The 16,957-nt window shown below is 39.7% G+C and overlaps 1 long non-coding RNA gene across 1 annotated transcript; it reads left to right on the top strand.

Annotated features, from left to right (window-relative positions):
* Positions 1–689: 689 nt before the first annotated feature.
* LOC136165220 (uncharacterized) lies at positions 690–16,426 on the top strand. The gene is made up of 3 exons (XR_010662475.1): positions 690–805; positions 7,497–7,576; positions 16,166–16,426. It is a non-coding gene; the product is annotated as an uncharacterized lncRNA (long non-coding RNA).
* The last annotated feature ends 531 nt before the right edge of the window (positions 16,427–16,957 follow it).

Raw genomic sequence — 16,957 nt, 5'->3', positions numbered from 1 at the left:
ATTAATCTGATTTCTTCACTTCAGCTGTTGGTGGTCATCATCTAGCTTTATTTTCTTAGAACATCTGTAGTGTTTGTTGCTTACATAAAACTATGGTATTCTGGTGCTTCCCTGGTGACTCAGTGGTAATGAATCTGCTTGCCAATGTGGGAGACACGGGTTCGATTCCAGGTCCAAGAAGATCCCACGTGTCCCGGAACAGCTAAGTCTGGGTGTCACAACGACTAAACCTGCACTCTGGAGCCTAGAAGCCACAATTACCGAAGCCCAAGAGAACCTGTGCTCTGCAACAAGAGAAGCCACTGTGATGAGAAGCTTGTGCACCACAACTAGAGAATAACTCCTACTCGCTGGAACTAGAGAAAAGCCCAAGCAGTAACGAAGAAGATCCAGCACATCCTAAATAAATAAATAATTTTTTTAATTAAAAAAAAATGGGACTTTGATGCTCACTGGTTTTTATCCTGTGTCATCTGTCTAACTGGAGCATAACGGTGAGGACAACATCTCAGGCTTCTTTTTGATTCCACAGAGGCTAGCCTTAGGAGTTATTTATAAATAGTGGGCAATAGAAACAGGAATTGTTTGATTATTTTGACAGTAACTATATTTATTCCTTTATACATCTTAACACTACTTTGCTACTATCCTCAATCACATCTGCTGTGCATAACTATTTCCCTTACAAGGCAACAGCTCCGCAGAGCAGACTCCATGAGAAGACAGAGTGGTTTCTGGAATTCCCCATCCTTTCATGCCATCACCCTTGGGACTTCCCGGTCCTTTCTTCTCAGCACTGACCGAGGTAACTGCATCCTGTTCTAAATTCTCAGGGTCTACCCCTGTGTTTCCCCAGGCCTTGGCTAGAGGTGGGGTGGTGGGGAGGGCTAGGGGGAAGAGGCAGCAATGAGAACGCCCACATCTATCTGTTCTGTTCTACGCTGCTACCAACACCCTCAGATCTCCTGATTTCCTGATACAGCTATATCTCCTGATAGAGCTGCCAGCCTTCCCCTTTCTACCAGCATGAGGTTGTGAGGATTCAACACCAAACACAGTCCTTACACTTCAGCTCTGTAAATCCCCTTCTTCTTCCTCCCTATTGAGGACCCCACCCCACCCCACCCCATCCCACCCACCACAACTCAGAATTCACTGACCTGAGTCATTCTTTGGAAATGGAGGTGAAGTTTTTCTCAGTCCTTTAAGTTCTGGGACTGAGATTTTAGTTTGAATTAGTCTTTCTTGGACTGAGAAAATTAAAAGAAAAAAGACAAAAAGAAAAAAGAGGAAGTAGGAGGGAATTATTTCAGGTAATATCTGTAAGAAACAGTATGTGCCATTTGCTTTTTGAATTGAAAAAATAAGACTCAGCGAAAATGGCAAGGCTGGGCTGATCCCCGGGAAAGAACCTGGCTAGCCTGGCCACAGCTAACCCACCCACACATGCTTTGGCTCCTCTGACAGTCCCCTGTTCCAGAATTTTTTACTTCTTTCTTGGCTACTGTCTCCTAGCATATTGTTCTTGCAATATCTCTAAAAAGCCATCAAACTAACTAAACACATTAAGACCACCTTTTCACCCACCAACCTCCTGATTCTAAAAACCCTTTCACTACCACTGCAGCCCTTTTCCTTCTTAGCTAAGCTGCATGAAAACATCATCTCCATCTCTTTACCTCTCATTTACTCTTCAACCCATTGCAATTTATCTGTTAAACAAATGTTATGCTGCTGCTGCTGCTAAGTCGCTTCAGTCATGTCCCACTCTGTGCCACCCCATAGACGGCAGCCCACCAGGCTCCCCCGTCCCTGGGATTCTCCAGGCAAGATCACTGGAGTGGGTTGCCATTTCCTTCTTCAATGAATGAAAGTGAAAAGTGAAAGTGAAGTTGCTCAGTTGTGTCTGATTCTTAGCGACCCCATGGACTGCAGCCTACCAGGCTCCTCCATCCATGGGGTTTTCCAGGCAAGAGTTCTGGAGTGGGATGCCATTGCCTTCTCCAAACAAATGTTATAGATCACTGGGACTAAAGAGAAGAATGTGACAAAGAATCTTATTCCATTAAAACAAGTTTTTACTGAGATGCCAACAAACCTCATCCCCAAATCCAATGGATCCTTCTCGGTAGTTAACCTGGTTGGCAAACTCTGTAGCATTTAATGGTTTTAACAAAAGTTCAACTCTTCCGCCTGGCATTATGCTGGGTGGTGGAGACACAAAGAAATAGAATTGCTTGAGTGACCTTTGAGTGCGGTTGCTTGCATTTCAAAGGGTACCACCCCAGGAGCCTGTGGCTTTTCACATCATAGTAAGTGTTAATGTAGCAATAAGTTAAAAACATGAGCTCTAGAACCACACTTCCTGGCTGCAAAGCCTAGCATCACTGCTTAGGCAACTGATTGAGCCTTCTCAAAGCTCAGCTTCTACATCTGTAAAATGAAGATAATAGTAATACCAATCTCATCAGGGTTTTGTGAAGACTAAATGAGATAATGCAAGTAAACTCAGTGCTTGGCACTGGGTGAACACATGATTACTATATTAACTATTATAATTATGGTTCCAAGTCCTGAGAGAGTTTTATATAAAGTGGCGTGTCAGAAAAAAATGGGAGGTATTTAGCCCATTTTTCCCATTGGGAGAAATCAAGGAAAGCTTCCTGGAGGAAGTGATGGTTAAACTGAGTCTTGAAGGTTGAGCTGAAGGAAGCCAGGTGAATTGAAATGAGAAGGACACTTCCAGCAGAGAGGATGACAGAAGCCAAAACACAGAGATAAGAATCTACATGGGATGTATTGAAAATAGGGCCAAAAGGAGAGGTGGGAACTGAAGCTTAATAGAAAGGCTGGGTCTCGAGGTGCTGAGTGGTCACTGAAGTACTTAACATAGGAGAGTGGCCTGGTCCAGGGTATCTTTCAGTGCAGTATGAAGGATGATTTGAGCCAGTCTAAAACACAAGTAATTGGATGAGTCAGGAGTCATTGATTAGGAAAGAAATGATACGGCCAAAAAAGAAGAGTAGCACTGCAGGTGAAAAGGGGGAATGAGTCAGCAGATCAGTCTATCAGGCAGCTCTCAGGTCTACAGCCTTTTCTCCATCTGAGAAACATGATTTTATTGTCTTTTATCTGATTTCTTCAAGCCAAGCCCTAAATAGCCTTGACCCTTTAATCCATTCTTACTGAAACCATGGCATTTTTCCAAATGCAAAAACTGATCTCCTCCCAGCTTTAAGCTCTTCAGTGGTTCACCCACTATGGCAGCAGTGGCTTTCAAACCTGGTGAGGATGGATGTGCTATAAGAAAATCCCATAGAGTCCCTGGTGGCCTAGTGGTTAGGACTCCACACTTTCACTGCCATGACCTGGGCTCAACCCCTGGTTGGGGAACTGAGGTCCCACAAGCTGCAGGTGCAGCTGAGAGAGAAAAAAGGAAAGAAGAAAATCCTGTGCACATACACATATATAATAATGTAGAGAGATATAACTGAAACAATTGATCTACCTCCAAACATTTTTTACATGAAATGCCCTGACATTTTCTATTCTAATATATTCATTTAAAATGCTTATTAAATGGTGCAACCCATTGACGATTCATGACCCACTAACAGATGACATGCAAATTGACGAACACTCATCCAAATGGTAAAGTCTAAACTCCTTGGCCTGGGATACCAATTCCCCTACCATCTGGATTCTCCTTTCCCATCATGGCCCCAGTGCATCCAGTTCTTCCACCATGTCATTCAGTTTGCAGATGTCTTAAAGACTGGTTTCCTAAGTCTTTAACTGGATACAGACTCTTCCCTCCAACCCACCTTGTCCATCTGGGTCAGCCTTGCCAAGTGTCACATGCTTGGGACAGTCGGCCACTGTCTGGCTTCTCACCACCTCTTGACCCACCAGGGTATTTATTTGTTCAAATGGAAACAACCATTCACTCTGGTTTACTTGTCTGTTCCTCCTACTAGAATGTGAGTTTCACAAGGAGAAAGACACTGTTTTCTCATTTATTCATCAATGTAGCATTTACAAAGTTTCTTTTGTGTTCCCTCTTCCTAAGCCCATCCCCTCCCCATTTCCTGTCGGCCTTGACTTTGAGCTGAAGCTTCCAAGGAAAGAGGCTCACTGTTATGCCCCAGAGCAGGGATCCCAACATATAGTAAGTTATAAAGAAATATTTATTTGTTGGCTTAAAGCCTGATACCATTTAAGGCACAGTGAAGAAAAAATAAGAAGCAATCGTCTTTAAGAGTCAACAGGGAAATCAACAGCTGTAAAACAGTGCTAAAGCTAGCTGTCATCATTAGGGACCACCAAGACACAACTGACTTCAAATTCACACACACACAGGACTCAACGGGCGTGAGTTTGAGTAAACTCTGGGAGTCAGTGATGGACAAGGAGGCCTGGCATGCTGCAGTCCTCGGGGTCGTCAGAGTCGGACACAACTGAGCGACTGAACTGGATGGGTTAGAATACATCCTGGGGAAAGGCAGCCTTGATTAGAGGAGTGAGCACTGTGTACAGTGGGTATCTTGGGGAGGCATATCTTCTACATGCGTTTCTAAACCCAGGGGAGCTTTTTTAAAAAAGGTAAGTTCACCAGTGATTTTTAACAATTTAATATTTTGTTTTCAGGCTCTCTGTGTCCGGGTGAAGGTCAGGGAAAACAATGAAGCATGAAAAGAATGGGGCCTTGGTGGTCTGGGGGCGTCGGATAGAAGGGCAGGAGGTGACTGGAGGTGGTGCAGACCCAGGAGGGGGCGCAGACCCAGGAGGGGGCGCTGGGAGGGGTTATCCCAGAGGAGAATGTAGAGTGGAAGTGCCATCTGCATCCGCTGTCAGAATGCTACCTTATCATCCTTCAGATCCGTCTCTCTCCCTGCCCCAAATGTAATATAGTGTCAGAGGTTTATTATTTCATACAACAGTTACATTCCTTAATGATCTAGGTACGGTGCTGGTTTAGTGGTGCTGGTTTAGTCCTTAAGTTGTGTCTGATTCTTGCTACCCCATGGACAGTAGCCCACCAGCCTCCTCTGTCCATGGATTTCCCAGGCAAGAGTACTGGAGTGGGTTGCCATTTACCGCTCCAGGGTATCTTCCTGACCCAGGGATTTAACCCACTTCTCCTGCACTGGCAGATGGATTCTTCACTGTTGAGTCACCTGTTATTCTGGAGTGAAACAGTCAGTTTATAAGTTATTTGGGTTTTCTCACAATTTACTGAACAGAAAAAACATTTAAGATATAAAAACGATCTTCTACAGAAATGAATGAACTGATTTAGGAGAACAGGGTTCTCATTCTAGCTCTGTAGTCATGTGAGCAAGTCACTTAATTTCACTGCCCTTATCTGTGAGATGAAGAGCTTGGAGCAGGGAAGCCCCACCATGCCTTTCAACCACATCACAGATTCAAGGCTATTCCTTCCTTGGGTTCTGCTACGACAGTTTGGAGCTCCTACTTCTGCAGTGTGCTGTGCTTAGGTTGTTGAATGAACAAATGATCAAGTGACATTTGTTTTTACCCACTACATTTTCCCTCTGCTTGCCAATCCAGTCACATTCATCCCTAACTGTGTATTACCTCCATTAGATAAACTGAAAAGAAAAAAAAAACAACCTCACAGAGCTCTTAAAATAATCTTATGGTCTTAAGGGCAGTTGTTAGAAAATCCATTTAAATTGCAATGATACAGACTGAATGAAAGTCTCATTATTTGAACAGTGTACATTCCTTAATTAAATTGCAAGTGCTAAATGAAAGGGAGGATGATTAACATCCAAAATGGGGGCTTATTACTACTCCCTGATGTTCCTGCTTCTTCCTCGAATCTTCTTATAAAAGAAATTGCACAGTACAGTCAGTTTCAATTTTATGCAAAAACAGTTTTTCTCCAAATGATGCTTGTGCTGCATTGGTAATGGTTTCTATTTCAGTATTCTATTTTTTCCCTCACTTCATGTTTTATAAAGAAAATGCTAAGATTTAACTGTTCCCTGAAAACAAGAAGGGAGTCAAAGCTAATAAATAGATACTTATTAAGTCTCTTACTATGTTCAAGAATTTTGTGAGGTACTGAAACTGTGGGAGATGGGAGAAGGGATTGAGAATGAATTGCAGATGTTTGAAAGTCCTATGAAAACTGCTGAAATCTGAAGACTCACTGCGACCTCAGGACAATTGAGACTGAGGAAAATAATCATTACTATGAATCTGTGTCAGTGGAGAAGGAGAAAAAGACATTTTTTCAGGACAGATGAATTCTGGGGATTTGAAAAAAAACTAATAATAATATTGAAACAATGAATTAGAATCAGAGAGAGTCCAGCGAACAACATTATCCCTAGTGATCCCACACTCTCCAGAAATGCTGTAATCTGCCCATGGATAGCAATACTTTGCATCATTAGCTGACATGTTGTTGAAGGAAAAATAAGTAACAGAAAATGGAGAATATAATCCAGAAATACATATTAATGCATTATATATATATATATATATATATATATATATAATGCATTATATGTAATGCAATGTAGTCTTCATTAAACTCAAAAGGAAATAGCAAACTTTTCAACTTTATAGGGAGAGCATCATATATAACTTTCAGGCAAAGACAACTGTTTAAAATCTCATGCTTCTGGCCATGGTGATTGGTCCAAGAGTTGGCATGTGACCTAATCAGAACCAATCAGAATCCTTCTCTGCAATCTTTTAATACTGAAACTGGGAGGTAGAATTTTCTACTTTTTGGATAGCAGATGCTAGGGAAGTGTCCTGAGGAAATAGCAGCAGTCTATTTCTTATCACATGAAGAAGCCTGAGATAATAATCCACCTAGTGAGAGACGGAACTGAGAGGCAGAGACACATCACACTCAGATTCCAGATAAAGTAAGCAGTTTTTTTTTTTTTTTAAATTGTTTACTCTTATTGTAATTAGATGCAAGGTATATAATTTCCTGGGAAAAGAAAGTTGCTTTTAGGTAGATATAATTCAAAATATTTCACCAGTTGAACAGCAGGGACACAGAGCACGAGGCATTGTCTGTAGGACCCAGGCAGGTTCATCTGGGGCTCCTACTGTTCCAATTTCACTTCTTTGCTTTTAGATTGTAGAGTGTTCTTGAAGCGTCCTTTGGGGCAGGCAGGAACAGCTGGGTTGGTTGGAGGGAGAGGACACTCAGAAGGCTCTGGATAGTGACTATACTAACCCTTATAGAAATATTTCAGTACTTCAGAATCAGTATGTCTTGCCAATGCATGTCAACTGAACATCAGCCCTTGTTTGGGGAAAGAGAAGATGGAATTCAGGTTATTCTCTGTGCAAAGGACAGAGCAGACTGTGTGATGAAGACTGCATGTAGCATAAACACTGTCCAATTGCTTGAACTCAAATTGTTCTTACAGTTTGGATTTTATGGTCTTTATTTATATCCAAAATCAATAATGACCAAAATTTCATTTCTTTCCATAATCCAGCTATCTCTCAACCCTCCACCAAGTGCCAGAAGATAATAAGTGTTAAATCATTTGACTGGCCATGTCCAGGGTTAAATAAGGTAAGTACTTTCATTTCATAAAGAAATACAGGGCAAATACTTGGTCTGGTAGCTCAGATGGTTAAGAATCTGCCTGCACTGTGGGAGACCTGGGTTCGATCCCTGGGTTGGGAAGATCTTCTGGAGAAGGGCATGGCAACCCACTCCAGTATTCTTGCCTGGAGAATCCCCATGGACAGAGGAGCCTGGCGGGCTACAGTCCACGGGGTCACAAAGAGTTGGACATGACTGAGCTACTAAGCGCACATTCTGATATAAAAGAAAATAATCCTAATTAATCAAAAAATAGGAAAGAATTTTTCAAAAACATGAAATAAAAGTTTTAAAATGGATTTTGGTGGGTACTTTGGGTAATAAATCCACCAAAACAAAACAAAATTCAGAGTATATGAAAACAAGGAATTTGAATTCTAAGCTTGCCTCTAGTGAATTGAGTATTAAGGAAACACTGTTCACTGAAATAAGAACTGTGGTCAGCAGACAGTGAGCTCAACAGAACACTTTCTTTCCTCACTAGCATAGGGAATGTTCTTTAGGAACCCAGGAGTCATAGGTTAAGTGGTGATTAAACACTATCGCAGCAGCCTACTCATTTCCCTTTCTCTTTCGCCCCCTTCCAGCTTACCTTACACTTTCCTGCTGGTGTCTTCTTCCTAAAACAGTGTTGATTATATTACTTCCTTACTGAGTACCTTCAATGACTTTTTATTTTCTACTGAATAAGAGCCAAGTCACTTTGTTTAGCTATTACCTGGAATCTCTCCATGTGCTGGCCCAAGTAACATTTACTGTCCGATTCCGCTTGATTCGCCTACCTTTCTGCCATGTACCAGCCAACACAGATTATTTGGTCTTTTTTTAACAGAGCCTTCATTTTTTGATCGTTGAGCTTCTGGATTCTCATATGTTCTTGTCAATAGGAGTGACTTTTATTCTTCATCTCTTCTCAATTTTGCAGGATCAGATCTTACCCAAACTTGAAAACCTGGCTCTAAAACCATCTTCATGAAGGTTCATTACAACTCCATGAAGTATCTTCCTCCTTGAACCCCACATTTTGACTTCAAACTTCTCATGTGAGTCAGTATACTGTATGGCACCATGATTCATGCACTCTTTAAAGATTCCAGCTAGTATTTATTTTCATGGATGATTACCATGAGGTATAGTGCCCTCTTGGGATTATGAGAAATACAGAATTTTTCACCATAATATCACACAAGAAGGGTTAGGAGAGAATAACTTGTCATGGGTATATGAACTAGGAGGACTTCATTTATACTCAGAATTCCCCTGAGGGTTCAGTCTCTAAGACTGATTCTTTGCCAGTTGCCATTCCTTTTTCTAAGAGACTGCAGGAAACCTTGAGAACTACTCTAAAACTTCTAACAGGTCCTTGGGCCAGTGATTTCCACAACAGTTATTTGATTTTTGACATTTATTTGACTTAGGGAGTGATCAGTGATTTACTTATAATTTTATCACCAAGTGTTTTTTATTTATGGGTACTAATTTTGCCTCTTTGATTCTATCAGGCTTTAATATTCTTACTTATCACTGTCTTCTCATTATAGCTGTTGGCTGCCTAGTCGTTTTCCTCCAGAAACATATAAAAGCCAGCACGAAAAGGTGTGGGGTTGGTGTATTTGGTTCATTTTCCTAGGAATCCTCAACTCCGTTCTTCATTTTGCTCTCCGGGATAAAGAATATCTCCCAGTCTCATTTAGTCTTCTAGAGGCCTCTTTCAGTCTTCCAAAGGCCTTTCTGCTGGAGGACATCTCTACCCTGCAGAAGATATTTTCTATTATCATTTTATTGCCTATATCTTATTCATGACTGTCTTGAGGGCACATAGAAATGTCTTATGTATTTGTAGATGAATAGATGGGTAAAGGGGTGAATAAGCAGCAACTTAACTTCTTAACTTGTGTCATTTACTCGATGGTAAATTTTTTAAGAATAAAGATTTCACTTTAGAGATCTTTGTTTCACTTGTCACCCCAAGCAGAGTCTTGCATGGATCAAGTTCAGCAAATATTTGGTGTATTAGTTGCTAAGTAACTATCTGTCACTCTGTGGAGTCTGAATGAAACAGTGGATCCAGTCTTTGGAAATTTCACAGTCTCATCTTCTGTTCCAGCTTCCTTGAATTGAGACCATAATCATACTTTTATGATCTTGATTCAACTTTTTCCTCCATATAGCCATTCACAGTTTTAGCTTTTGTCAATTTTGATGTTTTTCTCACTATCTTAGTACTGTTAGAAGGTCTGATTTCAAGTGTTGTTTCTTGAACTTAATAAGTGTGATTTTGAGCAGCTAACAAACTTTTGAGTATTTTCCCATGCGTTACAAGGTAATGATCGTACTTATCTAAAAAGTGGTAAGAATTAGAAGACAACAAATGATAGTACCAGGAAGCCCTCTTTGAGCCCTCTGTGAGTATGTGAAATGAGTATACGTGTATCAGTTCAGTTCAGTTCGGTCACTCAGTCATGTCTGACTCTTTGCAATCCCATGAACCGCAGCATGCCAGGCTTCCCTGTCCATCATCTACTCCTGGAGCTTGCTCAAACTCATGTCCATTGAGTTGGTGATGCCATCCAACCATCTCATCCTCTGTCGTCCCCTTCTCCTCCTGCCTTCAATCTTTCCCAGCATCAGGGTCTTTTCCAGTAACTTAGCTCTTCGCATCAGGTGGCCAAAGCATTGGAGCTTTAGCTTCAGCATTGGTGCTTCCAATGAATATTCAGGGTTTATTTCTTTTACCATTGACTGGTTTGATATTCTTGCTGTCTGAGGGACTCTCAAGAGTCGTCTCCAACACCATAGTTCAAAAGCATCAGTTCTTCGGTGCTCAGCTTTCTTTGTGATCCAACTCTTACATCCATACATGACTATTGGAAAAACCAGAGCTTTGACTAGATGGACCTTTGTTGGTAAAGTAATGTCTATGCTTTTTAATTAGAGATATCAAGGGAACATTTCATGCAAAGATGGGTTTGATAAAGGACAGAAATGGTATTGACGTAACAGAAGCAGAAGATATTAAGAAGAGGTGGCAAGAATATACAAAACTGTTCAAAAAATATCTTCATGACCCAGATAATCACAATGGTGTGATCACTCACCTAGAGCCAGACATCCTGGAATGTGAAGTCAAGTGGGCCTTAGGAAGCATCACTACGAACAAAGCTAGTGGATGTGATAGAATTCCAGTTGAGCTATTTCAAATCCTCAAAGATGATGCTGTCAAAGTGCTGCACTCAATATGCCAGCAAATTTGGAAATCTCAGCAGTGGCCACAGGACAGTGGCCACAGTTTTCATCCCAATCCCTAAGAAAGGCAATCCCAAAGAATACTCAAACTACCACACAGTTGCACTCATCTCACACGCTAGTAAGTAACGCTCAAAATTCTCCAAGCCAGGCTTCAACAGTATGTGAACTGTGAACTTCCAGATGTTCAAGCTGGTTTTAGAAAAGGCACAGGAACCAGAGATCAAATTGCCAACATCCGCTGGATCATCAAAAAAGCAAGAGACTTCCAGAAAAACATCTGTTTCTGCTTTATTGACTACGCCAAAGCCTTCGACTGTGTGCATCACAATAAACTGTGGAAAATTTTGAAGGAGATGGGAATACCAGACCACCTGACCTGCCTCTTGAGAAACCTGTATGCAGGTCAGGAAGCAACAGTTATAACTGGACATGGAACAACAGACTGGTTCCAAATAAGGAAAGGAGTACGTCAAGGCTGTCTATTGTCACCCTGCTTATTTAACTTATATGCAGAGTACATCGTGAGAAACATTGGGCTTGAAGAAGCACAAGCTGGAATTAAAATTGCCAGGAGAAATATCAATAACCTCAGATATGCAGATGATACTACCCTTATGGCAGAAAGTGAAGAGGAACTAAAAAGCTTCTTGATGAAAGTGAAAGAGGAGAGTGAAAAAGTTGGCTTAAAGCTCAACATTCAGAAAACTAAGATCATGCCTCTGGTCCCATCACTTCATGGGAAATAGATGGGGAGACATTGGAAACAGTGTCAGACTTTATTTTTTTGGGCTCCAAAATCACTGCAGATGGTGACTGCAGCCATGAAATTAAAAGACGCTTATTCCTTGGAAGGAAAGTTATGACCAACCTAGACAGCATATTAAAAAGCAGAGACATTACTTTGCCAACAAAGGTTCGTCTAGTCAAGGCTATGGTTTTTCCTGTGGTCATGTATGGATGTGAGAGTTGGATGGTGAAGAAAGCTGAGCACCGAAAAATTGATGCTTTTGAACTATGGTGTTGGAGAAGACTCTTGAGAGTCCCTTGGACTGCAAGGAGATCCAACCAGTCCATCCTAAATGAGATCAGTCCTGGGTGTTCATTGGAAGGACTGATGCTGAAGTAAAACTTCAGTACTTTGGCCACCTGATGTGAGGAGTTGACTCATTGGAAAAGACCCTGATACTGGGAGGGATTGGGAGCAGTAGGAGAAGGGGACAACAGAGGATGAGATGGCTGGATGGCATCACCGACTCAATGGGCATGAGTTTGAGTAAACTCCAGGAGTTGGTGATGGACAGGAAGGCCTGGCGTGCTGTGATTCATGGGGTCACAAAGAGTTGGACATGACTGAGAGACTGAACTGAACTGAACTGATGATTTTTAATATGCTGTTTAGGTTGATCCTAGCTTTTCTTCCAAGGAGCAAGTGTCTTTTAACTACATGGCTGCAGTCACCATCTGCAATGATTTTGACGACCCCAAAAGTCTCTCACTGTTTCCATTGTTTTCCCATCTATTTGCTCTGAAGTGATGGGACCAGATGCCATGATCTTCGGTTTTTGAATGTTGAGTTTCAAGTCAGCTTTTTCACTCTTCTCTTTCAGTTTCATCAAGGCTCTTTAGTTCCTCTTCACTTTCTGACATAAAGGTGGTGTCATCTGTATATCTGAGGTTATTGATATTTCTCCCTGCCATCTTAATTCCAGCTTGTGCTTCATCCACAAGCTATGTACTCTGCATATAAGTAAAATAAGCACAGTGACAATACAGCCTTGATGTACTCCTTTTCCTATTTGGAACCAGTCTGTTGTTCCATGTCCAGTTCTAACTATTGCTTCCTGACCTGCATACACATTTCTCAGGAGGCAGATAAGGTAGTCTAGTATTCACATCTCTTTAAGAATTTTCCACAATTTGTTGTGATCCACACAGTCAAAGGCTTTGGTGTAGTCAATGAAGCAGAAGTAGATGTTTTTCTGGAACTCTCTTGCTTTTTCTATGATCTAACACATGTTGGCAATTTGATCTCTGGTTCCTCTGCCTTTTATAAATTCACCTTGAACATCTGGAAGCTCTCGGTTCATGTACTGTTGAAGCCTGGCTTGGAGAATTTTGAGCATTACTTTACTAGCGTGTGAAATGACTGCAATTGTGCAGTAGCTTGAACATTCTTTAGCATTGCCTTTCTTAGGGATTGGAATGAAAACTGACCTTTACTAGTCCTGTGGCCACTGCTGAGTTTTCCAAATTTGCTGGCATATTGAGTGCAAAACTTTGACAGCATCATCTTTGAGGATTTGAAATAGCTCAACTGGAATTCTATCACCTCCACTAGTTTTGTTTGTAGTGATGCTTCCTAAGGCCCACTTGACTGCTTTCCAGAAATCCTGGAGAGCATCTTTCATTCTGTGAAGTGCCCAAATGATGCTTTTTCCTTTGGTTTTAGGCATTAAATGAGTCTCTTCCTTACAGCTCTTTTATTACTCTTTGAAATTTTATTTGCTCTTATAACTATTCTTTCCAGGCTTTGCTGTGGTTCATTAAATAATATTTCTAATTTGTGGACCATTGTATTAAACTCAAATCTCCTAGCTGCATATTCCTCCTCTGAGTAAATCTTCTCACATGGTTCTAATTTTGCAAAATATAAAGCTGATGCTTTTCTGAAGTCATCCAACCATTCTGTAACAGAACAGGACTTGGAGAAGGTTAGGAAACTTATAAACTTAAATAGCAGAGTTTTTCTCACCAAACTAGGTGTCATCGCTAGGCCAAATGGCTTTAACGATGTACAATTTCCACAAATTTTTCTATGAGAGTGTAGCCAGAAAAGCAAATTGTATTCTATATAGATAAGCATGGAATCCAGAATTTTAAGAATTTTTGAAATGCACAAATGGCATTATAATGTTGTCACGCCTAATGCCAACTGTCTGCATCTCTCAATACTATTGATGGAATCTATGAAAATCACTTCAAAGCTAGGAGGTGACTTAGAAATCAGCCTGCAAAATACATATTAAATGTGTGCCTTGTGTACCCAATCCTGATGCATGCAAGCCATTCTCATGAAAGACTTCTCCCTCAAGTTTTACATTCCTTGATGTACACTTCATAGAATTTCTTGCTGTAATTATTTTTCCTACTCTTCAGCAACTTTGGTTGAAATATGGAGCCAGTATAGAATATAATTACAATATAATAATCATCGCTTACCACTAGAGACGAATATAATGGATTTTCTTATTTAAAATGAGACACCTTTTAACTCTAATCATTAGTTTTTAGACAGAAATTATGCCTGTTTAAAGTCTCTATGTCTAGCTATCTTGAAGGATATTGTATGTATTCTGATAGTGGTTAACAAAATCTTGCTTCTTTTCTCTTTTATTTCATTAAATTATATGCAATTATATTAATTCAAAAGAATGTAGACTTTGAAATATTTTAAAAAGGTATTTCTAAAAGCATATTATTTTACATTGATCTGAAGAGAAATCATAAATCTTAGAATTGAATGTACTTTTCACTACTCTTTTCACCTTCTAAAATCTCCATGCTGCTCTTAATTATTTTCTCTCATTTTCCTGGAAATGAAGACATTTTTAACAGACATATTAAAATATGTCCAGATTTTGCATGTGGTGAAAAAAATATTTTTAGTCCTTGACTAGAAGAAGTTTATTCATTTGGAATTTGAAGTTACTCTAAACTTAAGTGTAATTGACATTAATTTTCTAGTTAACCTGGGTTTTCAGACCTTATTTCAGAAGATAGTAGCCTGGTAAAGAAAGCGTCATTTCAGAACAGTGATTAAATGACTAATTTTGGTTACTGCATATAAATGAGCAAGCAGAAAAATATTAACTGTTCTTTCTAAAGTCAGTTTCCATAGAATTTCTTGCTTTCCTCTCAGAGACTAGATTTCTGAGGGGGAAAAATGCTATCAAATACACTAAAATTCAGATGATCTTTAGAGAGGTTGTTTTTGTTTTCATTGAATTTTTGGTGCCATATATTAACAGTGAGTATGTAAAATGTCATGATTTGTGAGTGAGGTAATATATGAGGTTACAGAACCTGAGTTTGATGTTTCTTCCCCATTCTAGATTCATAAATGTTCAGCATTCATTCAAATAAAAACTCTGTTTCAGTAAACATGATCTCAAATTTCTACCAATGATTCCATCAATAATGTCTTAATACACTAAAACCCGTTTTCTATTACTGAAGAACTATTATGTACCAGGCACTGTGCAGATATCACCTCTTATGCATAACAACCCACAAGGCCAACATCATCCCTATTTTTTATATTATATTTATATATATATATATAAAATACTAAGGCTTAGAGAGGCCACTTGACCTGCCTAAAGTCACATAGCAAGTAAGATGCAGAGTCAGGTATGACATTTTTCAGAATCCTATCTATTCCCTCTTGCTGCCTTGCCACAAAATGTACTACACCACCACAACAAATATACAAACACCTTTTTATCCTAGTACTTGTTATATACAGTATGCTTGGTGTAATTAAATAAATTATTTTCAGCAAAAGTTCTTTGAGCTTACTCAAATTTATTGAGGAACAAACAGAAACATCATTACCATAAATACATATGATGATGGTATATTAGAGAGGTATTTATTAATTCTGAATGCAGTCCCCCTCTGCTTCTTCAGAGGAAAATCCAATAATGTGATTTTTTTCCCATTGGCCACAGTCGATTGAATGAAAACTAGTCTAAAATGAAACATCTTATCCAGGGCATAAAACAAAATATCTTTGCAGTCAGTTTTACAAATTGGTTAAGAGGTATTCCCAACTATTTTATGATGAAAAACACTTTTTAGTTTGTCCTCAAAGGTCCCTTAACAAAGAGGAGAATGTGTGTGCAGGGTTGCCATGGGAGAGCCTCCATGAACCATAAGGAAAACTGCTCTAAACCTGAAATTGGCCAAAACAAAAGAATCCATGAAATTACAGATGTGGTGCTGGGAAGTCCTAAGTACTTTTTTCCTCATACCAGAAGTGCTTAGAATCTTAATAATTTTTGCTTTCTGTTTTCTTTTCTATGTGCTTAATAATTTTCCTTAGTCTGTATCTCATCATTAAAAAAGACGAAGTCAACCCTAGAAAATCATAGGCAGGAAACCACATTTTTATTCCATCACTCCTAAACCATCACTCACAATATTCAGTGTTGGTATAGCTATAGCAACAGATGTTAAAATGCGCATTGTAACTACAAAGGCTCTTTTAATGTCAGTTTAAACCTTAACCGCAGATTTTTTCCACAGATACAGCGAGAAACCACAAGGATCCTCTTATCTTAATGCTCCTTCCACATACTGCAATAAAAATTCTTGTTTTGGAAACAGAACAACCTTCTGAATCATCCGTCATGACCCACTGTGTCTGCCATGGTCAAACCACATGTTTTGTACATAAGCCTTCTTGGGGCCAAGGGGGAAAAAACCTGTTCCCCTTCCCCACCCATTATTTTCACTGGGGAGTTTTGGCTACACATCTCTAAAAATGACAAGTGTATTAAAATTGCAAAGTACTTTTAAAAAATACTTTAGAGAATGGCAATGAATTTAAACGGTATTTACTGAGTCTTTACTATGGACAAGCTAGTGTGTTCCTTAGGGGAAATAAACAAATACATAATTGAATAAACATTCACTATTCAGGAAGTATACAGTTTAGAGGAGTGTTGTTTACTAGAAATATAATGTGAACCACATAAGTATCAATAATCTAAAACGTTCCACTAACTGCATTAGATAAAGCAAAATGAAAGAGGAAATTAATTTCAATCATAAAATTATTTGGCTTCCCAGGTGGCATTGGTGGTAAAGAAGAGAAGTGGGTTTGATCCCTGGATCAGGAAGATCCCCTGGAGGAGGGCATAGCAACCCACTCCAGTATTCTTGTCTGGAGAATCCCACTGACAGAGGAGCCTGGCGGGCTACAGCCCATGGGGTCAAAAAGAGTCAGACACGACGAAGGGACTGAGCTTGCACATGTAATTATTTAACCCAACATAATCAAATATTGTCATTTCAAAATGCAGTCAATATGAAGTT

Source organism: Muntiacus reevesi, chromosome 3 (genome assembly GCF_963930625.1).
Source record: "Muntiacus reevesi chromosome 3, mMunRee1.1, whole genome shotgun sequence".
NCBI lineage: Eukaryota > Metazoa > Chordata > Mammalia > Artiodactyla > Cervidae > Muntiacus > Muntiacus reevesi.
This window is presented reverse-complemented; position numbering and strand designations above follow the sequence as displayed.